Source organism: Schistocerca nitens, chromosome 1 (assembly GCF_023898315.1).
Source record: "Schistocerca nitens isolate TAMUIC-IGC-003100 chromosome 1, iqSchNite1.1, whole genome shotgun sequence".
Lineage (NCBI taxonomy): Eukaryota > Metazoa > Arthropoda > Insecta > Orthoptera > Acrididae > Schistocerca > Schistocerca nitens.
Window position 1 is genome coordinate 639,722,154 of NC_064614.1, and position 25,935 is coordinate 639,748,088.

Sequence of the window (25,935 nt, forward strand, 5' to 3'; positions counted from 1 at the left end):
GTTGACACTCACCTGTGTAGTGGCACTCGAACCAAAACTAGTTAGTTCGAATCCGCGTAGTGAAAAAAAAAATGCTCATCACTAGTATTCGTCTGGCGAAGTGCCTGATTAGGCCGAATTATGCTGCGACATTTCTTTGAGAAAGAAATTTGATAAAATATTCATCACATTTCTTTGACAAAGATCTTTGACGTGGCACAGAAAGGGGTATTACACTGTCATCAAAAATTTCGTGATAGTTCCTTCATAACGGTCGACGAAGACTTGTTAATATACTCTGCTGTTTCACGTACTACACTAAACAGGATTTTTACGTAGCTATTTATTCTTATAAAAGACATTTTGGCGTTATCCTTGCTTCTATGCCTTGCGTGTGCCCATTAGGCTCTTCTTTCCCGGCTGTAACATTTATTCCTTCTTTATGTGCATATCTGAAACTACAGCTAGCACATGTTATATTGCATTTAGCACAGAACTTAATTCCTGTTCATTTCAGCTACCACTGCTGCATCATCAATGAATTGCACAGTGCTAATTTTCTGTCCTTGACAATCAACAACATCTCTTTAATTCCCCTTTCAAATGGCTCTGAGCACTATGGGACTTAACATCTATGGTCATCAGTCCCCTAGAACTTAGAACTACTTAAACCTAACTAACCTAAGGACATCACACAACACCCAGTCATCACGAGGCAGAGAAAATCCCTGACCCCGCCGGGAATCGAACCCGGGACCCCGGGCGTGAGAAGCGAGAACGCTACCGCACGACCACGAGCTGCGGACTAATTCCCCTTTCAATGAACAAATAAGCATCAGCGCTGACAATGAAATTGCCTTACATCTTTCCTGGTTTTGACTTCCTTATACAAATCTGTCAGGATTTCCATCTGCACGACTAAAAAGAAAAAACATTTTCTTTCATTCTACATTATAAAATGCCTTTCCACATTTATAGAGCCACAATAGGTCCCGATACAGGAGCTCCACAAAATTTTGAATGAGCTTCTGCAATACATACACACAACACACAACCGTTTCGCCATGTGTTTGCTTCATACATGCTGCTTGCCGAAGTTGCAGAAAAACGATGGGAGTTTCGTGACTCATCGTCTTTTATTAAATCAGATAGGTCAGATGTCTCGTTGCAGTAAACAGATCGCTTTCCTTGATCAAATCCAAGCCGTGGTGACAGACTTGATCAAAAGCCTACATTTTATAAGAGTTCCCCATTACACTATGTCAAATACGAATATACTTCGGCAAAGAAATCTGATAGTGTAATACCGGCCTTTCCAAACTTTGCGCCAATGCTCTGGGTTGAATTCCAAACCTCTCTGCAGTCTCTCACGGAGTGAAACCATGTGACGCTGTCGATCGCAATCCGTCCATTGGACGGGGGCGTTACGCTCGGCGGTTCCCTTGACGCTTTTCGAGAGGAGTAGGCTATGCAGGGAGCACAAAAACAAGCGCCAGATATTCTTACAGGCAGCATTGGTCAAAAAGAAGTATCTTTCGTAGAATGACACGTCCAGTAACCAACACCTGCTGAGATATGGGGCAATCTGTCCTCTCATTCTCATGTGTATGTTTACATGCAAGCAGACGCTATAGGCGATGCTGCGTGTCACTACCACGCATCTTGATATATCCTTCGCAGTTAATCATGCACCCTGTTAACTACACCTGGCTCCATTCGGATTGCGCCACATGCATTTGTCACACGTTCATGTATCGTCTGCACATTGTCGCCGGCGTGGACGTACACCTACGCTTTAAAATGTCCCACAGCCAGAGATCCAACGGACTCAGGTTCGGTGAACATGTTCATGCTGTCACAGGTCCACAGCCATTCCATTGCCCATGAATGGTTGCGGTGAGATATCGTCGCAGGGTCCATAGAAAATGGGATGGTGACCCGTCATCTACAAGGCACGTCCATTATCTTTCTGCAATGATAAAGTCTTTCAGTAGCGCTGGTTATTCGTTGCGCAGAAGTCGGTGCAGCATCAGTTAACATTTTGTAAACTGTATGGCCTTGTCGTCAGTTACTACCCATACACCGATACCGAAGCAATCCTGATATCTGACCTGCATGACTGCTCGAGGTTTTGTGTCTGTCGACGCGTGCGCATTGTGGTAATTCACTGTGCCCTCTCTGCAGGACTCCTGCCTCGTTTGCAATATATATATTGCGAAATAAAATACAACACGTGATCTGCGAATCATCAGCGGACCATATTTCAGCAGGTATTGATTTCCGGACATAACATTATAGCAGCTTTTCTTCTACACTCATGCCCATAAATTAAGGACTATTGCAGAATGTGGTGCCACACAACGTGGCACTACACAAAACTGACGCTAATAGCATAGGCACATAGGGAACACACACGACACAGATCTGTAAGTCCACGGTATTGGTGATAAGTTGAGAAAAGTCCCGAAACACATGTGATACAAAACGCCACTGTTTCCTGCGCATGTACCCCGACATCATATGGGATATGATCACCATGCACACGTACACAGGCCGAACAACGGGTTGGCATACTCTGGATCAGGTGGTCGAGCAGCTGCTGGGGTATAACTCCCCATTCTTGCACCAGTGCCTGTTGGAGCTCCTGAAGTGTCATAGGGGTTTGAAGACGTGCAGCGATACGTCGACCAAGAGCATCCCAGACGTGTTCGATGGGGTTTAGGTCTGGAGAACAGGCAGGCAACTCCATTCACCTGATATCTTCTGTTTCAAGGTACTCCTCCACGATGGCAGCTCGGTGGGGCCGTGCGTTATTATCCATCAGGAGGAAAGTGGGACCCACTGCACCCCGGAAAGGGTGCACATACTGGTGCAAAATGACGTCCCGATACACCTGACATGTTACAGTTCCTCTGTCAAAGACATGTAGGGGTGTACGTGCACCAATCTTAATCCCACCCCACAACATCAAACCACGACCTCCATACAGGTCCATAAGGGGTTGGTATCTGGTTCCTGGGTCACGCCAGATGAAAACCCGGCGAGAATCACTGTTCAGACTATATCTGGACCCGTCCGTGTATATAACCTGGTACCACTGTTCCAATGACCGTGTACTGTGTTCTTGACACCAGGCTTTACGGGCCAGGGGTCAGTGGAATGCACCTTGCAGATCTCCGGGCGAATAAACCATGTCTGTTCAGTCGTCTGTAGACTGTGTGTCTGGAAACAACTGTTCCAGTGGCTGCGGTAAGGTTCCAAGCAAGGCTACCTGCAGTACTCCGTTTCCGTCTGCAGGCACTGATGGTCAGATGTCGGTCTTCTTGTAGTGTTGTACACTGTGGCCGTCCCGTATTGTAGCGCATGGACATGTTTCCTGTCTGCTGGAATCGTTGCCATCATTTTGAGATCACACTTTGTGGCACATGGAGGGCCCGTGATACGACCTACAGTGTTTGACCAGTCTCCAGTCGCCCTAGTATTCCATCCCCCCCCCCCCCCATTACGTCATCAATATGTGTTCTTTGAGCCAATTTCAACATACTGTCACCATTAGCAGGTCTGAAAACGTCTACACACTTACTCGCTGCACCGTACTCTGACATGCACCAACACACCTCTGCGTATGTGGACTGCTGCCAGTGCCACCGTGCGACGACCGCAGGTCAAATGCACCGCATGGTCATATGGTTAAAATGGCTCTGAGCACTATGGGACTCAACTTCTGAGGTCATTAGTCCCCTAGAACTTAGAACTAGTTAAACCTAACTAACCTAAAGACATCACACACATCCATGTCCAAGGCAGGATTCGAACCTGCGACCGTAGCGGTCTCGCGGTTCCAGACTGCAGCGCCTATAACCGCACGGCCACTTCGGCCGGCCCGCATGGTCATACCCCGAGGTGATTTAAACCCGCAAACAGCCCACCAGAGCGTTGTTTCAACCTGTATCAGCATTATCCTTACTTTATGAGCATGAGTGTAGTTTGACCTGTAGGTACAAGTAACTTTTTTTTTAAACACACTGTATGCCGGCGCCGAATTTCTTCTCCCTTCTCTCACGGGATAACCAGAACCGCAAGAATCTGCCATAGAACAACAGGAAACATGAATGTCAAAGAGGATAAGGTGTCTCAATAGCCACGCACGTACCCAAACCCAATCTACAGTACTGCCGCGACGGCAGCGCAATAGCGGACAGGCGACTCAAGCAGGTCGTGACTAACGCGGCTCGAATACGGATGTTACGTTGTTGCTGATGTGGTAGAGACTGAAATGGAGTTGGTCCAATATCCAGCAGACGTACGTAGAATACCCAGTATGGCGGCAGGACTCAGAAATGGGATTTATACCGAGAGCAACAGCTGCCTTAAAAATAGTAAACGCTAGTTGCACATAAATGCGATTCACAACAAAAATATTATTAATTATGATACACATGGCTGACGTTTTATGAAGATAATTACGGAGCATCAGATGCTGGTTTCTTTTTTTATTTATTTTTGTATATTACATTTTGATGACCATGTAAGCGTAAACAGTAAATAAAATAGAATAGACTTTTCAATTTGTTATTGTCGTTACCGACATTGATGTTGTTCTACTAGAGGTCATACTGTTCACTCATTAGCGTGCGGGAGGACGCCATTTCAATCCCGCGTCCGGCCATCCTGATTTAGGTTTTCCGTGATTTCCCTAAATCACTCCAGGCACATGCCGGGATGGTTCCTCTGAAAGGGCACGGCCGAATTCCTTCCCCATCCTTCCCTAATCCGATGAGACCGATGACCTCGCAGTCTCGTCTCCTTCCCCGAAACCAACCAACCAACCAACCATTAGCGTGACATACGCTGTGTGACGGAATTTTCTTCAGTTGATTGTTTTTCTTCTTCCATTTGTCATCTGTGTTATATGACATGTAAATTTTATATAAAATACTGTACATCTATACTTTGCATTATCTAAATATTGTTCCCAAGGAAAATGAAATTAAAGTAAAATGTAGGGCACAGGAAACGGAGCCAGTTGAAGGACAGTGAGGAGAGAGAGAGAGACAGCCTTTTGTCTGCCTGCAAGGTGACAGGATGTGCGAAAGGCAAAAAATGTTATTTACTATAACTTTAATAGTTACTGTTGTGGAAAGTGGTGTAAAGCAAGAGCTGACTATCGAAGGCAGAGCTGAGGCGTTTAAAATAAACTGCCAAACGGCGTGTTTGTACCATGCTACGATCTGGAGGGTCCTCCAAATAAACAGTTCTGTCGATGGACAATGTGATGGTAATTTTCTTGTAGTTAGTAATCAATAAACAGTCACCCATTTGCTTCAATATAAACTGAAAGAGCGATAATTACGAATGAAACGGATGTCTCTGATCATTTAATCTCCACTCTGTCCGACCATTCCCCAATAAAGTGGATTTTCACAAGCAGCTATTTTACAACGACCCATCAACAATTTTAATTACCAATAATGTAATATTGAAGACGGGAATTTTCATATGGATACAGCATCGGAGATTGCAGTGTTGCACGGCATGACGTAAGCGCAAGTTACTTCCATACATTTTTGATCACAGAAAGCATAAACGACAGATACGAGCCCAAAATAGTCACTTGTCCACTAAAGGCCTTGACTACATACATATTTTGTAGTAATCACAATCCGTTCACCAACGGCCTTGCCGCAATGGTAACACCGGTTTCCATCAGATCACTGAAGTTAAACTCTGTCTACCTTTACTAGCACTTGGATGGATCTGCCAAGAGCTGTCGGCAAGTGGGTTGATTTAAGCCCTTGTGCGGCCAATTGATGAGCTACTTGAGAAGTAGCGTCTCCGCTCACAAAAACTGACAACGGCAGGGAGAGCGGTCTGCTGACCAAATGCTCCTTCTCATCCGCATCCAGTGACGCAGACGGTCGGTCGGTACTATAGGGCCCTCCAAGACCTGATCAGACGGAGAATTTATCGTAAGTATTTGAACGAATTTTCGGTGTTGGTTGGGTTGGGTTGTTTGTGGGAAGAGACCAAACAGCGAGGTCATCGGTCTCATCGGATTTGGTAAGGATGGGGAAGGAAATCGCCCGTGCCCTTTCAAAGGAACCATCCCAGCATCTGCCTGGAGCGATTTAGGGAAATCACGGAAAACCTAAATCAGGATGGTCGGACGCGGGATTGAACCGTCGTCCTCCCGAATGCGAGTCCAGTGTGCTTCCATTGCGCCACCTCGCTCGGTTTTTCGGTGTTCATTGGTACGATAATGTATTAACGTAAATGTAACAGCTATCCAAGCACTTTTGCCTGCGAAAACACTTCTATACAGATTGGCAGAATAAATTAAGGTCAGATTCGCACCTTACATGGGAGCGCATCTCAACAAGAAGGTGAATATGACACCTTCCTTCATTCGGCGGTAATGAGCAAATTTGCCTAGCAGTATGTAATGCAAAAGGGATGACACTCAACTAACGGTAATTAACACACTGTTCCTATAATGCATGTTTGAGCGGAAGGTGAAACAAGTAGCAAGAGGCGTTTTAGTTTGGAGTTCAGAGGGATGAGGGCAGAGGCAAGGCTGCGCTACAGATTTACCACGGAAACCACTTAAAGGGGTGTCCCAGACAGAAAGTCAACGACCGACCAGGTGACTCAGATGGGAAGAGCGAGTATAATGGCCCATCTGAGGGAGGACAGGAAAGAAAGCTTTTAGAAAACTGCGTTTCGGAATTCCAAATGGATATGAAACAAGACCAGTGACGCATTTTCGATCATGTGTCCAGCAAGTGGTACACACATGAGAGAGTCAATGTATGCATTTAGGCGTCTGGAACGGGCACAAAACGTTCGATTGGCGGAAACGCGCTAGGAAGGAGAAAAGAGCCAAAGTTTCGACGCAATTTAATGGTAGGGACCTTGTGATTGGTAGAGAGAGTTTCCACAAAATAAGAGGAACGCTCCTATTGGTCGACAAAAGCTGGGACGTGAAGAACGAAAGAACCCAGGTGAGGAGACAGTTTGTCTATGAGTAAGACAAGACGGAAATTTTCGTGGACTCTTCTCTGAAATGGCGTCAAGTGCAAAGCGGAGGTCATAACGCTCTGTAGGGCGCAGAGGAGTGAAGTGACCGACAGTGCCACTGTGGAAATTGTAAATAAAGGAAGTGTATTATGGTAATGAAAAGTAAGAGGATGATGATGGTGCCAACAAAGGAAGTGGTAGTGATGGAATGTCAGCATTAGAATTGGCATTGCAGCATGTGAATCAACAGAAACACCAGGTGAGGTTATGCTTCTAAGAAGATGGTAAGACTATGCTGCTAAGAACAGACGTTCTTCACAAAAACAAAAGCTGTTGGTTTCTTTTCCCCGAAAATAAAATATATAGAGAAGTAACAGTTGTAGAGCAGGTTATGTAATACCTGTGTCTTTAAAGTAAACGTATGAACTTGGACTAGAACATGATTTCTGAAACAGACTCTAAGCAATCCATCGACTGATAAAATCGCTATGTTTGCCGTAACAATACTGTGAATGTCACGTTGTGGACCTATTTTTAAATAAAAGATCTCTAGAAACTCAGGGTGTGTTAGATCAGTTTGGCTTTAGGAAGGTTTAGGGCGCCAGAGAGGAAGTTTTGATGTTGCCGTTGGTAGTGGAAGGAAGGCTAAAGAAAACTCAAGACAAATTCATAGTATTTGTCGACCTGGAAAAGCGTTCGGAATTCGAAGGAAGTAAGGTAAGCTATAGGGAGGGATAGGTAATATTCAAGATACTGAATAATCGAGAGGGAATATTAAGAGTGGAAGACCAAGAACGAAGTGCTTGGATTAAAAAGAGGTGTAAGACAGGGGCTTAATCTTTCGGCCTTACTGTTTAAACTGTGGATTGAAGAAGCGATGAAGAAAATAAAAGTAAGGTTTACGAGTGGAATTAAAATTCGAGGTGAAACGATAAGATAGGCTGATGACATTGCTATCATCAGTATACGTGAAGGAGAATTACAGGGTCTGTTGAATGAAATGAACAATCTAATGAGTACAGAATATAGACCCAGAGTAAATCGAAGACGAAAGTAATGAGAAGAAACAGAAGTGAGGACAGCGAGAAACTTAACATTGGCATTGCAGCATGTGAATCAACAGAAACACCAGGTGAGGTTATACTTCTAAGAAGATGGTAAGACTATGCTGCTAAGAACAGACGTTCTTCACAAAAACAAAAGCTGTTGGTTTTTTTTCCCCGAAAATAAAATATATAGAGAAGTAACAGTTGTAGAGCAGGTTATGTGATACCTGTGTCTTTAAAGTAAACGTATGAACTTGGACTAGAACATGATTTCTGAAACAGACTCTAAGCAATCCATTGACTGATAAAATCGCTATGTTTACCGTAACAATACTGCGAATGTCACGTTGTGGACCTATTTTTAAATAAAAGATCTCTAGAAACTCAGGGTGTGTTAGATCAGTTTGGCTTTACATTGGCAGGATTGATATTCACGCGTAGATGAAGTTAAGACATTCTGCTAGCTAGGCAACAAAGTAACCCATGAGTACTTAAAAAACACACTAGCACTGTCAAAATGGGCATTCCTGGCCAAATGGCTCAAATGGCTCTGAGAACTATGGGACTTAACGTCTGAGGTCATCAGTCCCCTACAACTTAGAACTACGTAAACCTAACTAACTTAAGGACATCACACACATCCATGCCCGAGGCAGGATTCGAACCTGCGACCGTAGCAGTCGCGCGGTTCCTGACTGAAGCGCCTAGAACAGCTCGGCCACCCCGGTCGGCCATTCCTGGCCAAGAGAAGTCTACTAGTACCAAATGTAGGCCTTTATTTGAGGAAGAATTTTCTGACAATGTACGTTTGGAGCACAGCATAGTATGGTATTGAAATATGGAATGTGGGAAAACTGAAACAGCAGGGAATCGAAGCATTTGAGATGTGGTGCTATATACGAACATTGAAAATTAGGTGGTCTGATAAGGTAAGGGCCCGCATCTCGTGGTCGTGCGGTAGCGTTCTCGCTTCCCACGCCCGGGTTCCCGGGTTCGATTCCCGGCGGGGTCAGGGATTTTCTCTGCCTCGTGATGGCTGGGTGTTGTGTGCTGTCCTTAGGTTAGTTAGGTTTAAGTAGTTCTAAGTTCTATGGGACTTATGACCACAGCAGTTGAGTCCCATAGTGCTCAGAGCCATTTGAACCATTTTTGATAAGGTAAGGAATGAGGATGTTCTGCGCAGAAGCAGAGAGAAAAGGAATATATGGAAAACACTGATAAGAAAAAGGGAGAGGACGACATAGCATCTGTTAAGACATCAGGAAATAATTTCCATGGTACTAAAAAAAAATATTTTATAAAAAGGGTCTCTTACTCTTCGTGTAAATCGAGTTTTCGAAATTCGAGCGGTAGTCGGTCCCATTTACCTAGGATTAACTGGGTTTCACTGTAGATGAGTAGCCACCCAGTCGGTTTGTGAAATACGGTTTGCTAACGAGATGTCAGGCCACATTAAGCGTGGTAGAGATAACGGCGAGGACGAAACTGTCAGAACTGGAGAGCGCCGGATCGGCCAGAGACGTAACAGCGGCAGATTCCTACGGAATGCCCCGCGCCCGCTTCCTGCCGTCCGTCCCCGCGATAACGCACGTCAACAGTGGCCCGGCCACACCACGCTATCTGCTCGTCGACAGGGAGACGTCGCGTGCCTGTTTGTATTTCGTCAGCGCCACGGCTCCAGCCGCTGGACGAGTCCTCGTAGGCTGCGCCGGTTCCGTCAGGTCAGCTGGACGCCTCCGCGGCCTGCCTCGTGTCTCTCGGCACGTCGCGTCGGCGCTGCAGGCCCCCTAACTGATAACCGACCTCACGAGCGCGGCCACTGTATCTGGCGAGGCCTGGCCCCGCTTTGGTCCCTGCCGAGTTGCGGCTGTTGTTTTGCACCGGAAAGGAGCGGGCTGAGCCCGGGCTTCTGCGAATAGCTCTTACGCAAGGCCATCATCGCAGGAGGTGTGCACGAGATTTAGGTGACACCGGTCCAAATTCACAAGGTGCCCTCCTGAGTCAGAAGGCGGGCATACACTGCACTTCAAATCAAATGGCTCTGAGCACTATGGGACTTAACATCGGAGGTCATCAGTCCCCTAGAACTTAGAACTACTTAAACCTAACTAACCTAAGGACATCACAAGCATCCATGCCCGAAGCAGGATTAGAACCTGCGACCGTAGCAGTCGCACGGTTCCGGACTGAAGCGCCTAGAACTGCTCGGCCACCGCGACCGGCATCCGCTGCACTCACATTGATTTCTGCGGTTATTTGATGCAGAGCTGCTCGTGTTAGCACTGACGACTCTACTCAAACGCCGTTGTTCTGCATCGTTAAGTGAAGGCCGTTGGCCACTACGCTGTCCGCGGTGAGAGGCAAAGCCTGAAATGCGGTATTATCGGCACACTCTTGACACTGTGGAACTTGAATTCCACGAATTTCTCAACGATTTCGGAAATAGAATATCCTATGTGTCTATCTCCATGTGACTGTTTTAATTTGATAGCCTCCCGTCCCATGAATCATTCGCAGAATTAATTATAAAGATTTGGAACAGCCATTTTACATCCGCATTACACAGTCATCCACTGAGGTGACAAAAGTCCTGGGATAGAGATAAGTTCATACACAGGTGGCAATATTATCGCGTACAGAGTAAAAGGACGGTGCATTGTCATTTGTACTCAGGTGATTCATGCGAAAATGTTTCCGATACTAAAATGTAGACTTTCATGGCCGGAAATGTCATGTCCATTATAATCATCCGGGTTGTTATGCCGTGGCCGGTTGATGAATTCTGTGTCAATTCCAACGTTTCGTCCCCGTCTGCGGGGGACATCTTCAAGGGGGGTCTGTAGCTCGATGGAAGGTCCAACACACCCACTGGCTCGCCATTTACAATGGAGGAAGAGGTAGACGGCAAATTACATTTCCTCGATGTGCTTGTTTTTGAAAATGAAAATGGTAGTTTGGGCCACTCAGTATACCGCAAAACCCACGCACACGGACCGTTATTTGCACCGGGATTCGAACCACCACCCACAACAGAAACGGGGTGTTTCAAGACGTTAGCGGACATAGCTAGAAATATTTGTGAACCTGAGTTCCCCGACGCTGAGATAGAACATCTCCACTATGCACTAACGAAGAACGGATATTAGTCCGCCGACATAAAACGTGCGTTGAGACAGCCACGCAGAAATCATAGTGACGTACAGACTACGGCAAAATCTAAGGTTTTGCTGCCGTTTGTTAAAAATGTAACGAAAAGAATAGGGAGGATCTGGACGAAGCGGAATATTACTGTAATTTACAAGCCCACCAGGAAGATACAGGAATACCTAAAGCCTGCCAAGGACGCTAGCAAACCATTGGAAAAAGCTGGAGTGTATAGGATCCCATGCAGCTGTGGAGATGTTTATGTGGGTACCACTAAAAGAACTGTGTCACAACGTTTGGAAGAGCACAAGGGCAATTGTAGAAGAGGAGAAACGGAACGATCAGCTGTTGCAGAGCATACTTTCTAGCCAAGTAACCACCATATTCGTTTCGAGGAGACGCAAGTACTAGCGGCCACAAGCGGATATTACGAAAGGCTATATAGGGAGGCAATCTAAATCGCCAAAGACCCTAATAATTTCATTCGAAAGGAGGAGTGCGTGAAATTAAACGGTATATGGATGCCGGTATTGAAGAAGATGTGTACCACCCGTCCACTACTGGGTGATGGCAACGGCGATCGACGGCAGCGGACACCGGCCAATTGCACTGACGTTTTCAAAGCACGTGACGTCACGCCTCGGCTCGGGAGCGCGCGGACACGGAATTTAGCGGCAGTCAGTAGCGACCCAGTGGGTGTGTTGGACCTTCCATCGAGCTACAGACCCCCTTGAAGATGTCCCCCGCAGACGGGGACGAAACGTTGGAATTGACACAGAATTCATCAACCGACCACGGCATAACAGCCCGGATAATTATAATGGACAATGTTTCCGATGTTACGGTCGTCGCATCACGGGAATTTAGAGACTTTGAATGCGTAGTGGCAGTTGAAGATAGACACACAGGATATTCCATTTCCGAAATCGGCAAGAAAGTCAATATACCGAGATACACAGTGTCAAGACCGTGCCGAGAATACCAGATTTCAGGCATTTCCTCTCACCACGGACAACGCAGTGGCCGACGGCCTTCACTTTACAAATTCAGAGCAACGGGTTTGAGTAGAGTTGTCAGTGTCAACAAAGGAACAGCACTGCTTCAAATAACCGCAGAAATCAATGTGGGCTGGCCGCTGTGGAAGAGCGGTTCCAGACGCTTCAGTCCGGAAGCGCGCTGCTGCTACGGTCGCAGGTTCGAATCCTGCCTCGGGCATGGATGTGTGTTATGTTCTTAGGTTAGTTAGATTTAAGTAGTTCTATGTCTAGGGGACTGATGACCTCAGATGTTAAGTCGCATAGTGCTTAGGGGCATTTGAACCATTTGAAATCAATGTGGGACGTACGACGCAAGTATCAGTTAGGACAGTGCAGCGAAATTCCGCGTTAATGGGCCATGTCTGCACACGGCCGATGCGAGTGCCTTTGTTTGTTAACAGCACGACATCCCATGCAACGACTCTCCCTTCCTTGTGACCACATCGCTTGGACCCTAGACGACTGGAAAAGCGTGGCCTAGGCGAATGAGTCCCGATTCCAGCTGTTAAGATCTGATGGTACGTTTGCAGTGTGACGCAGACCCCCGAAGCCATGGGCCCACGTTGCCAACAAGGCACTGCGCAACCTGGTGGAGGCTCCATAATGGTGTAGGCTGTGCTCACATGGAATGGACTGGACCGTGTGAATGTTCGCCTACTTGGAGACCATTTGCAGTCATTCATGGACCTCGTGTTCCCACACAAAGATGGAATTTTTATGGATGACAATACTCCATGTCACCGGGTCCCAATTGTTTGAAGAACTTTCTGTACAGTTCGAGCGAATAATTTGGCCACGCAGATCTCTCTACATGCATCCCATCGAATAGTTATGGGACGTAATCGAGAGGTTAGTTCGTGCCTAAAATCCGGCACTGGCAACACATTCGCAGTTACGGACTGCTATAGAGGCAGCGTAGTTCAATATTTCTCCAGGCGACTTCCAACGACTTGTCCATGCCACTACGCCGAGCAAAAGGACGTGTGACTCGAAATTAGGAGGTATCTCATGACTTTTGTTACCTCAGTGTATCTAAATGTAGCTAATTGCTCGTCATTCGCAAGTTTCTTTTTACGATTCAGCACCTAAATCGATAAAAACGGAATTCTTGTAGAATTAGATTGTTGTCCGTCCTTCTGTCGACCTGTCTGCCGACTGCTAAGACCTCTTTTCCTCAGGAAGGGGTAGAAGAGGTATAACGTTGAAATTTATGTGACATACTAAGATTTATGATTCCTTGGCCTCGTGAAACATTCATGGCTGTTAGTGAATGATAGGGGTCTAACCGTGGTCTGGGGGCGCCGGCACGGTAGCTCAGCGTGTTCGCTGTAATAAAAGAAACTGAGTTAACTGATCAATGATGAACTTGAACGAGCGTCATGGGACTTCCGTCCCGAACAAACAGAATGAACAATAACGAATAAAATTAAAGCAACAAAAAAATGGGGGTAGCGTCTCATGAATAATCATAACCTCCTCGGTCCCGGGTTCGAACCCCGCAGCCGCTTAACATCTGAATGAAAATCAGCATTGGAAAATAGGGGTAAGCTATAGGGAGACACGGATAATATACAACACGTAAAATATCCAAGAAGGAATAACAAGAGTGGAAGACCAAGAACGAATTGCTCGGATTAAGAAGGCTCTAAGACAGGGGTGTAGTCTTGCGCTCCTACTGTTCAATCAGTTCATCGCAGAAACAATTATGTGAATATTATCTTAACAAGAATAATAAGATTGTTGTTTTGATTGCTGGTAGTGTAAGCTATCTGTAAGCTAACGTATATTTTCGTCATAGGAATTCGTAAACTTTGAACATTAGAATTCGACCGCAAAAATGAGTTGCGAAACCTGACGGTGAGGAACTAACTTGAAAGTGCCTATCTGCTTTCCTATCTGTTTAAACATTCTTACTAGAAGAAATATTGTCTGAAATCAACACTGTGAATCTTTAAATTTTTAAAGTGATAAATTAGCCCTGAAAAAACTCAATCTTCTCTTTTTTTATTATTTTATTTTGGCGAACCGGTTCTTGTCTTGAAAGCGCGTCGCATTTGCTGAGCTACAACTAACAACAGAGATACGCCTGGTACAGCCGGCCAAAGTGGCCGTGCGGTTAAAGGCGCTGCAGTCTGGAACCGCAAGACCGCTATGGTCGCAGGTTCGAATCCTGCCTCGGGCATGGATGTTTGTGATGTCCTTAGGTTAGTTAGGTTTAACTAGTTCTAAGTTCTAGGGGACTAATGACCTCAGCAGTTGAGTCCCATAGTGCTCAGAGCCATTTGAACGCCTGGTACAATACGCTGTCTTTGTTAAAGAAAAACGAAGCTCACTTGGTTCATAACAAATCTGCATAAATAAAAATAACACATATTTTGGCTTGGCAAACGCAATTAGTTGTCTGATTAGAAAAGATCTAAATTTAAAAATATCTCTTTCCTTGCTTCGCAAACATTAATGCACAAAAAATTACGGTTCTTGAGTGGACAAACGTAAATCATCTTCAACACCAAATGAGATCTTTCCAAAAAGCAACTCGTAAAAATGATATAAAGTATTCAAAAGTTATTCCTACCCCCAAATTTAAATTGAAAATTATGCCTAGTTATTTGTCTTTCCCTATACTCAAGACTCTGGATGTCTGAACCAAGAATGCGTAACTACAAGCTGCCGCAAAAAGTCCTTTCAATTTGAATTCAACTACCTTAAATTAAATCCTCTTCTATTAGTCATCACAATAAACAAAATAAAATATTCTTCGCCGGCCGGTGTGGTCGAGAGGTTCTAGGCGCTTCAGTCTGGAACCGCACGACCGATACGGTCGCAGGTTCGAATCCTGTCTCGGGCATGGATGTGTGTGATGTCCTTAGGTTAGTTAGGTTTAAGGAGTTCTAAGTCTAGGGGAGTGAAGACCTCAGATGTTAAGTCCCATAGTGCTCAGAGCCATTTGAACCATTTTTTAAATATTCTTCGCAAAATGCTGAATCTCCTTACCTCAAACAATTAATCAGTTAATCAACATGTCCCACTTCTTCAGAATATAACTGCAACGGTATCATTCGATCTATGCTGTACTACTACCCATGACACATCACTGCCAAATACTGTCTCTCCTCATCTCACGATTAACCGTGCGCATCATCTCCGGCACATCTTGTAAAGCGGAAATGGTCCAAGCAAGATTCCAGGCGACGCAGCATCTCTGACGACACTGCGCGCTTATAATTTCAAACAGTACAAAGGCGCTTACGCGTTCATGACATCCAAATACTAGTGAAATCACAACGAAAGTATCTACAGTCTCCTGTCACATGGAAATGGAAGAAACATCCAGGAGTCGAATTAAAATTCAAACTAAAATGATGTCAATAATAAGATTCGCTGAGGACATTTTTATCCCCAGTGGAAGCGAAGAATAATTACAGGATCTGTTGAATGGAATGAATAGTGTAATGAGTACAGAATATGGATTGAGAGTAAATCGAAGAAAGACGAAAGTAATGAGAAGTAGCCTAAATAAGACCAGCGAAAAACTTAACATCAGGATTGATGGTCAGGGAGTACATGAAGTTAAGAAATTCTTGTACCCTGGCAGCAAAATAACCTATGACGAACGGAGCAAGGAGGACATCGAAAGCAAACTAGCACTGGCGAAAAGAGCATTCCTGGCGAAGAGAAGTCTACTAGTACCAGACACAGGCCTTAAAGTGAGGAAGAAGTTTCTGAGGATGTACGTTTGGAGCACAGCATTGTGTGGTTTTGAAACATCGACTGTGGGAAAACCGGAGCAGAAGAGAATCGAAGCATTTGAGATGTGGTGCTACAGAAGAATGTTGAAAATTAAGTGAACTGATAGAGTAAGGAATGAGGAGGTTCTGCGCAGAATCGAAGAGGAAGGGGATATGTGGAAAATACTGACAAGAGATGAGTTAGGATGATAGGACATCTGTTAAGACATCAGGGACTGACTTCCATGGTACTGGAGGGAGCGGTAGAGGGAAAAAACTGTAGAGAAAGACAGAGACTGGAATACATCCGGAAGACAATTGAGGATATAGGTTGCAAGTGCTACTCTGAAATGAAGGGATTGGCACTTCGCAGCAGGCATCAAAAATAAAAGTCAATGAGATCAAAAGGTTTGGCCATGCATATTACACACCATTCGATACTCACAAAGTTTCTCATCAAAACGTACTAGCTACTTCCCGTTAACCAAAAATAATAATATTTCGCAAGAAGCAAGGTTTCACAGAACAAGAAATGAAATTAATATCAAAACGGTTAATTTTTTATTATATCTCGCAACTTTTTTGCAATTTTTTGTTCGTCTCTGTCTGCGTATCAAGACCCCCTCCTTCTCAGTAAGTGGTAGGCTTATCAAGTTATGTCACAGACTGAACTCTACAGTCCCTTCACGATGTATAGAATTTAACCTTGTAAGTCAATGTAATCAAACATATGCCATATGTGTCACACATTTTGATGCTCGCCATCTCACTCACCACGATACACAAGTTTGTATGGAATCCTCAGAGCGCCAGTCCTACTCGCATTTGGTTGATATTTTTTAAGACCATCGTTACTATTTCCTAATCACCACATTTTACAACTTACAAAAATAGAAATTCTTATATAGAACAGGACTTTTGAAGCACATACTTTTTCAATACATTTTTTTTTTTAAATTTAACTTTGCTGTCTGTCAGACATGTTATGTTATTGGCCAAAAGATAGAAAATTTTCCTTATCGTGCTAAAGACAATCTAATAGTGGCGTAGTGAACATCATTTTTTCTTCTGGTGTTGTAATTATTGTAGTGGGAAGCAGTAGAAGGCACCATATCAAAACTTGGCGAGAACTTTCCAAGTGATTTATTGTTTCCAACTACAGTGCCCTCGTTCCTTTTGGTCTGCGTCACAGAGTCCCGCAATGCTGAGGAAGCACCCCAGCGGCCCGTGCAACACAACGCTGTGTAGTGTAGGCCTTGGACAGCCGCGGAATTGTGACAGCTTCAGGATGCGCCGACAGTTGGCTCAGCGGTCTGCATCCCTGCCGATTCAGTGCTGCTCGGTGTGAGCCACAGGCGGCCAGCTCCTGCTTCTTCTCGCTCGCATGGCTGAGATTGCAGCGACGACAAGCGCCCGTGATCCGGCGTCCAAATCTGTGACCTTCGCCTCAGGATGACTCCAGCGTGTGTTGAAAGCCAGGACGACTGCCCTCGGTAGCGAGCCGTGGAGTGGCCCGCAGCTGGCTGGCTGACTAAGGACCCTGCTTTGGCCTCGGGGGTTCGAACCAACGACCCGCTGTGGACTGGAACGCTGGCGCTCCATGTGCTGCTGTGTGTAGCCGGTGGTGTGACATGCCCCGTCGTCCAGGAGAGCTGTCACACATGAATGAATCTCATTAGAAAATAGCACCTATTTATACTCGGCTGTGCACCTCTGTTTTGCCAAGTGCGCCGCTTCACTTCACGTGCTCATAACACGCTAGGTTGGCCAGTGGGCCCCTTCTGCCTGCGACTTGCGACACGCAAAACAGCTACGTATCCTCTTTCAGCAATTTGACGGCCCTGTGTCCTCTATTCTACTTTTCAACTGTTGGTTTGCATAACTCACTGCAATCCAGCCCGCACCAGGCTGTAACCTGTGCTAAGGTAGTGTCGCTACATTATGTACATCATTGTTTATTTTGAGCTGCAATGGATTACTTACAACAAATCATATGAAGGAATAAATATATTGTGAATCAGTAGTCAAAATGTCTAACTCCTTCAACAGATCTCCCCAGGGGGTCCACAACTCTCTTGTGGATAAGTGCGTGGCGAACATGGGACCCTGAGCTAGTGCAGCTCTCTTTCCTTTCTGGGCTGTATGTCTTCCTTTTCCACATCCCTCCCTGTTCCTGATCCTTCCCTCCCCTCCCCCCGCCCCTTCCCTTCCCCTTCCCCCTCTCTTTGGAGTATGTCTTGTGCCTGCATCTGGAGGACACATGTGACTTTAAGACATAGTTTCTCTTCTTTGCTCTCTATGCTGGATAGTCTCTGTCCTCCCTTTGTCTTTCTCTTTTCCTTGACTCTTCTCTTTACCCTCTTCTCCGCTGCGCCGTTTGAGACCTCTCTTCTTTCCTTTTCTTTGTTCCTCCCTTTCTCTTTCTTTCCTCCCTGTGCGTGTCTGAAGGCCGACCCACGCGTTCCCACGCATAGCCGGTGACGGGGTAACGCTTAATTCCCCAATCCGGGTAGACAAGTATGGCGCATACGTACCCCCTGGTACAGGCCAGGCCCAGGGAGGGGTGACTGACGAAGCTGCTTCCTTCCTTCCTTCCGAACGTGCCGATTGGTCCCGCCGTCAGTTTCTTCCGAGGTGTGACCTGAGGTGTGGACAATCACCAAAGGCGGGCGTGCCCTCAGAGGGAGCCCCCACGAGGAAGGAGCGCGCCATTGGAGACGCCGGTAATCATGGGGGATACTTTCGCAATGGTTTCTCTACTTCTACACCTTCTGCCCACAAGAGAAAGCTAGATGAGTCTCAGCCACGGACATTTCTTCCATCAGTGCCAAAGTTGTTTCTCGGTGTGACGGAGATCAAGACGTCTCCACAATCAACCCTTTCATTATTCAGAAAGGCGTCCACGCAATTGCAGGTCCTGTAAAGTCTTGTTCCCGATTACGAAATGGCACCTTGTCGTTAAAAACAGTCAGTGCCCTCCAGACACAAAAACTGCTGCGAACTACACCTACACACCTTACCTGTCCGGGTGCAAGCGCACCGTACTTTAGACTCATCACGCGGGGTGATTCATACACGCTCAATCGCCGTATTATGCATTGAAGACATTCAAATTTACCTGTCTGACCAGGGCATGACGGCCTTACATAGAGTCATAAATAAAATGTAAATGTCGTGTGACTAGGGCCTCCCGTTGGGTAGACCGTTCGCCAGGTGCAAGTCTTTCGATTTGACGCCACTTCGGCGACTTGCGCGTCGGTAGGGATGAAATGATGATGATTAGGACAACACAGCATCCAGTCCCAGAGCGGAGAGAATCTCCGACTCAGCCGGGAATCGAACCTGGGCCCCTAGGATTGACATTCTGCCGCACTGACCACTCAGCTAGTGGGAGCGGACCATAAAGTTATGAAAAAGGTTGACAAGGACTTGGTACCGACCTGTACTCCCTTCTTGACATTTGACCGAGTTCAGCTTCCATCGAACGTTAAAGTGGGATATGAGAGCATTTCAGTTCTCTCTTACATCCCCAACCCTACGTGTTGCTATCGGTGTCAGCAATTTAATCATACCAGCCAGTCGTGTTCCAATACGGCCAAATGCGTTACATGTGACAGGGATGCCAATGAGGGTGATTGTCAGCCTCCATCCCCTCGTTGCATCAACTGTATGGGCGACCAAGCTGTTTCTTCTAGAGATTGCCTTATTTTCAAAGATGAACGAGTTATTCTGGAAATCCGAGTGAAGGAAAAGGTGTCAACCTTTGCTGCTCGTAAGTTATTCGCCAGCAGAAAGCCCACTGTGCTCCCAGTGGGTAACTATAGCACTGTCATTGTATCTCCTCGGGCTACTAAGGAGGCAGCCATGCAGACTTGCGACCTCACCTTTAGCGCCACTGTCGTCAGATCGGCCAACCCAAAGATCGCCCGTTCAACCTCCGCGCTATCACCTGCTCACTCTAAGGCTCACCCTTCATCGGCTCCTGCTAAACCATGAGCGCCAAAATCGGACGCCCGGACTTCCAAAGAAGAGCCTACTTGCGAAGATTTTTTACGTACCCCGACCTCACAATCAGTGATTCTTCCATCATCTCGACGTCCTGCTTCCAAGAAGGCTCCTAAGAACCAAAGTTCTTCTCCTTCTCCGCCACGACGTGTCTCATCTACAGCGCCACCCAGCAGTAGCCGCCCTCGGCCGTCTGTGTCACCGAGACGAACTGCTGGCGGACGATCAACCAGCCTCTCACTGGTGGCAGAAGCTGCCCCTGAACAACCTATGGATCAGGATCTTCTGTCTTTGGCTGAATGCCGTTCCACGCCGTCGGCCGCCGGCTCTCAGCGGTCGTTGAGTTGAGGGCAACCGTGGTGAGATTTGTCCCGGCATCCACGTCCAGATGTTGCTGCATTTATCATACCGTAGTCTGCATTACCTCCTTCACCTTTGTAATCGTACCTTTCCCAGAAGATGGCGGGAAGCCATTGTCATTCCTGTTCCGAAACGTGGAAAGGACAAACATCTCCAGTCTAGCTATCACGCCATATCTCTCATGAGTAGTATATGTAAGGTTTTGGAGCGTATAGTGAACTGCCGTTTAGGCTGGAGGCTGGAGTCCCGAAACTTTTCAACACCTGCCCAATGCGGTTTACGAAAGCATCGTTCTGCAGTTGACCATCTTGTTGCTCTCTCCACTTCTATCATGAACAATTTTCTCAGGAAACGCCAAACAGTAGCAATATTTTTTGATCTGGAGAGGGCACACGATACCTGTTGGAGGACAGGCATCCTTCGCACACTGTTCTCTTGGGGGTTTCGAGGTCGGCTACTCCTTTTCATTTGTGAATTTATGACAGAGCGCACATTTAAGAGGTGCCCCAGGGCTCCGTGCTAAGTGTTGTACTGTTTGCCATCGCCATAAATCCAATTATGGGTTGTCTCCTCCCCGATGTCTGGGTCTCCCTCTTTATAGACGATTTTACAATCTAGTACAGCTCTCAATGGACCAGCCTTCTCGAACTACGTCTTCAAGGATGTCTCGATCGCCTCCACTCATGGAGCATCGAAACCGGCTACCGATTTTTTCCCAGTAAGACCGCCTGTGTAAATGTTTTGCGTCGTACGGAGTTTCCTCCGCCTTCCCTACATCTAGGCGCCGTCGACCTTCCGTTCGCGGACGTCGCCAAATTCTTGGGACTTATGTTTGACAGAAAACTGTGCTGGCCTTCCCACGTTTGATATCCTTCGGCTCGCTGTCGGCGATCCCTCAACACCCCCCGTGTTCTGAGTGGTACCTCCTGGGGAGCGGACCGAGTGTTCCTCCTCTGCCTATATCGCACCTTAGTCGCTCGAAATTGGACTGTGCAAGCATAGATTACTCCTCTGTAGGGCCGTCTATTCTTCGGCGTCTCGACTCTGTACACCACCGTGGATTGCGTTCAGCGTCTGGAGCTTTTTACACCAGCCCCGTGGAGAGCCTTTACGCTGAGACTGCTGAACCTCCGCTGCGAGCTGTCCTACTGAGTCGTTATGCTAGCCATCTGTCTTCCATGCCTGTCATCCGAACCGTGCCCTTTTTTTCGACGCCTCCTTGGATTTAGGGTATGCAGGCCGCCCTTCCTCTCTACTACCTCTGGGAGTCTGCTTCCGTCAACTGCTACGTTCTCTTTCCTTCCAGTTTCCTTGGCTTCGTCCCCCTACCTGCCTTCTCCGTGGCCTTTGTCAGCTTCCCAAGGGTAGTACCCCTCCCCCCCCCCTATAGTTTATCGTCGGGCATTTGCTGCTCTATGCACACAAATGGCGGATGCCACATTTATTTACACTGACTGCTCAAACACCACGTTTGGTGTTGGGAGCGCATATATTGTTGGCGACGTCCCTATTAGATTTCGGCTTCCGGCCAGTGTTCGGCTTTTACTGCGGAGCTTTATGCTGTTCTCCAGGCTGTCCAATACATCCGTCACCATAAGAGGCTACAGTATATTATATGCTCGGATTCGCTCAGCTCTCTTCTAAATCTCCAAGTCCTTTATCCCGTCCGCCCTTTGGTCCACCGGATTCAGGACTGCCTCTACTTGCTCCACTTGGGAGGGGGCGAGGGACGGGGGGCGTCTCCGTGGCATTCCTCTGGCTCCCAGGACATGTTGGTATCCGCGGAAACGAGGCAGCCGATTTAGCGCTGCAGCCTCTCTCCCTCGGCCCGCTGTTCGCATTGTTCCCTTTGCCGATCTACAGAGCGTTTTATGTCGTCGTGTTGCTCTTTTATACCACACACATTGGTCCACACTTCCCGATAATAAATTATGGGATGTAATTCCCCGTGCTTGGACCTCTTCCTCCCGGACTCGTCGTCGAGTGGAGGTAATTTTAACTAGACTTCGGATAGTGCAATGTCCCCCGCTTTGCCCCACTGCTTTCAACAATGGACGGTGAGACGCCTTTTACTTCAGTGCCCCTATTTTAATACGCTACGCTCCCATTTACAGCTGTCGCCTGATGTATCTTCCCTTTTTAGCAGATGATACGCGCTCAGCCGATCGCGTTCTTGAGTTACAGAAATGTTACTTTCCTTACGTACACACATTTCCAGAATGCACTTTCCATCAGTTTGTGAGCTGACCTGAAACAGTATGGTGGATTAAAAATGGGTCTCGAACCTGGGACGTTTGCTTTTCACGGGAAGCGCTCTACTGACAGTGCTATCGAAGCACGATTCACAGTTTCACTTCCACCTCATCTCCTATCTTCCAACCTTCGCAGAAGTTCTACTGCACACTTAGTGGGACTGGCAATCCAGCTAAAAAGGGCATAAAAGGGTTTATTGATAACATGCTCCATACCGTTGTCAGCTGAAATTGTTTTGAAGTGCAGGGACGCCTGGAGAGGCTTAACTCTAGATGCAGGGGTTGACAGTTCGCATTCAACGCTTCATCCTAAACAAATGGTTCAGATGGCTCTGAGCACTATGGGACTTAACTTCTGAGGTCATCAGTCCCCTATAACTTAGAACTATTTAAACCTAACTATCCTAAGGACATCACACACATCTATGCCCGAGGCAGGATTCGAACCTGCGACCTCAGTGTCGCGCTGTCCCAGACTGTAGCGCCTAGAACCGCTCGGCCACTCCGGCCGGCATCCTAAACAAATAAGACGTATTGCATATAAGTAGGTGGAAAGACGCATTAATCGGTCGTGTAACTGGAAATGTCACTCGAAAGATTTACAGTTGTGTAAGATCTAGGAGCACATGACCGAAGTTATTTTCATTATTATTACCCATATTATGCTAGGTGTAATTGAGGTGCATATCAGACTTAGATTCACTGGAAGAATCCTAAGAAAAGGGGAAGCTTACAAGTTGGGGTTTATAAGACTTCCAAGGGGGATCTTCCAGCTAGGGAGCAGCAGCATCCTCGACTTCCACATGTAGAAACACATATACAGGGCGTTGCAGAATGTATTAAAAACATGGGAGATTGTTGAGATGAAACTTGGAACATTTTGTAATCAAAGAAATCTATAACCAGAAAAGGGAAATAGTTTCTACAGGACTATGCACTTTCTACGCATCCGGTAGGCTAAATGAAACGCCGGAACACTAGATTGGAAAACGTTGATTCATAAAATAGCAGAGTACAATCAAATACTTTAAACGGGATGTATCACTTCACTACTTTAATTTTCTCTGTGACGACCACCAACTTCTTCACATAATGTGCAACTAGGAACCGTGTTTTGTCTGTAAGCCTCCACCCTCCGCTCTGATGGTATAAAATGCTGTAAAGATGCGCTTAATAAGCTTTGATATTGTCCCTACTGGTGTTGGGTACGCAATGGGCTTTACATAACCGCAAAGGAAAATATCGAGAGTGGTGAGGCCAGGCCAAGGAACTGGGCATCCCTCTCCAATTACTCTCTGCCTGAATTTGTCTGATATTTGCCCGGGCCCAACCATCACAGTCCGCTGGAGCATCGTAGTGCAGAAACCACAAACTAGTGCGCAGTTGCAAGGGAACGTCCGCCAGAAATCAGGCAAGGCAGTCTCCATAAAGTCCAAGTACCCTGCACCATTTAAACGATCTGGTAGGCTGTATGGCCCAATAAGGTGATCTACAAGAATTACAACCCAAATTTTTACTGCAAATCTCAAATGGTAACTTCTGGTATGGATTTTTAACAACTCGTTGGTGGCTATTGCGAGAGAAAAGAATCCTCTCCCTCGTAAAAGCTGGTTGATCATGGAATGCATGCAGGTGCGCACCGTGCAAAACCCGCGAGACACTCACTTGATCTATGTGAATTGCGAGCGCAGTTGCACGTGTACTACTTCTTGCACTGGCAGCTACATGTTCCATAACGTCTTCTACAAATTCAGAGGTTCGTGTCCTTGCACTTCCCCGATGTGTATAAGCTGACACGGTTCCTCTCTACCTCAGTCGACGATCAGTATTGGTGAGTAATGGGATGCTAGAAAGTTCGTCTGTTGGTCTTCCTTCCTGCGTTCAACCGACGAACTGTACTCGCGTTCTCACGAGCTTCACCGTAACGCAAATGCATGAAATCAACTTCTCCAAATGTACCATTACCCTCCATGAAATGAGAACTTAACGACACTAAGTAAAACACTTTAAGCCGACAAATGTACACGGACTCACAGGGTCAGTGGACGGAAGGGGGTGTACTGAAGGATGATGAACACTAACACCTTGTTCAGAACTTACTGCGCACGGGTTCAGGAAGACTACTGTAGTTGTGTGTTTATATTCTGCCATGAACAGCAATAACATAACGTCAATGGATGGAAGAGCACTTACCAGAGTGACGGGGTACATCTCATACTGTTGTACAAACTTTATTTCACATTTCCAGCTATACTTCCTCATTGCAAAACGTTCCGAAATTAATCCTCTGCAAAGTCGCAAATTTCTGACACATCGTTCTATAACACCCTATACAGTACCTAGAAATCTAAAAATAAAAACATAAAATCATTAACCGTAAAAATTAAGAGAAAACATTCGTGGCACGTTAACAGGAAATTGTAATACGAACATGTTCATTTGTAATTACAATTCGGGGACAATACTAAATATAAGATGTACAAACGCAAAGCACAAATACACCACAAAAAAAAACAACGACGCACCCCGAAGGAATTATCCGTTTGGCGTTGATTGATTGTTGTTGCATATCCTCCTCAGGGATATCGGCCAAACTGTGTCCAGTTGCATGTTACATCCTCAAAATCCCGACCTGGTTGGAGGACCCTGTCCGTAATGCTGGAAACACTCTCGGTCGGGGAGAGATCCAGCGACCTTGCTGGCCAAGGTAGGGTTTGGCAAGCACGAAGAGAAGCAATATAAATAAACTCTCGCCGTGTGCAGTACTGCATTCTCTTGGTGAAATGTAAGCCCAGGATGGCTTGTCAAGAAGAACAACAAATCTGAGGGTAGAATGTCGTCGCTGTGCTATAAGGGCGCCGCGGATGACAACCAAACGGGTCGTGCTATGAATAGTAGTGGCATCTCAACCATCACTCCTGACTGTCGGTCTATATGGCAGGCGACCATCAGGTTGGTATCCGACCGCTGTCCGGGACAGTCTCCAGACATTTGTTCCCCCTGGAATATCATTGGAGTAGAATTGTCTTCAGTGATGAGTCCCGCTGCGAACAGAGCCCCACTGACCAGAGAAGACGTGTCTGGAGACGCACAGGAAAGCGCTGGGATACCAACCTGTCTGTTGTCCTCCACACCGCCCGACAGTCATCAGTGATTGTCTGGAGTGCCATTTCTTTGCATAGCTGGACCTCTTTGGTTGCCATCCGCGGCAGCCTTACGCCTACAGCGGTGCGTCGACGATATTCTACGCACCGTTTTGTTGTTCTTCATGTGAAGCCATCCTGGGCTTACATTTCAGCAAGGTAATGGCCGCCTGCACAGGGCGAGAGTTTCAAATGTTCAAATGTGTGTGAATTCCTAAGGGACC

At 46.4% G+C, this 25,935-nt stretch overlaps 1 non-coding gene across 1 annotated transcript; it reads right to left on the minus strand.

Moving 5' to 3' along the window:
• Positions 1–22,994: 22,994 nt before the first annotated feature.
• Trnap-ggg (transfer RNA proline (anticodon GGG)) lies at positions 22,995–23,077 on the minus strand. Its single transcript is given in 2 exon segments — positions 22,995–23,029; positions 23,038–23,077. It is a non-coding gene; the product is annotated as a tRNA-Pro (tRNA).
• Positions 23,078–25,935: the final 2,858 nt, after the last annotated feature.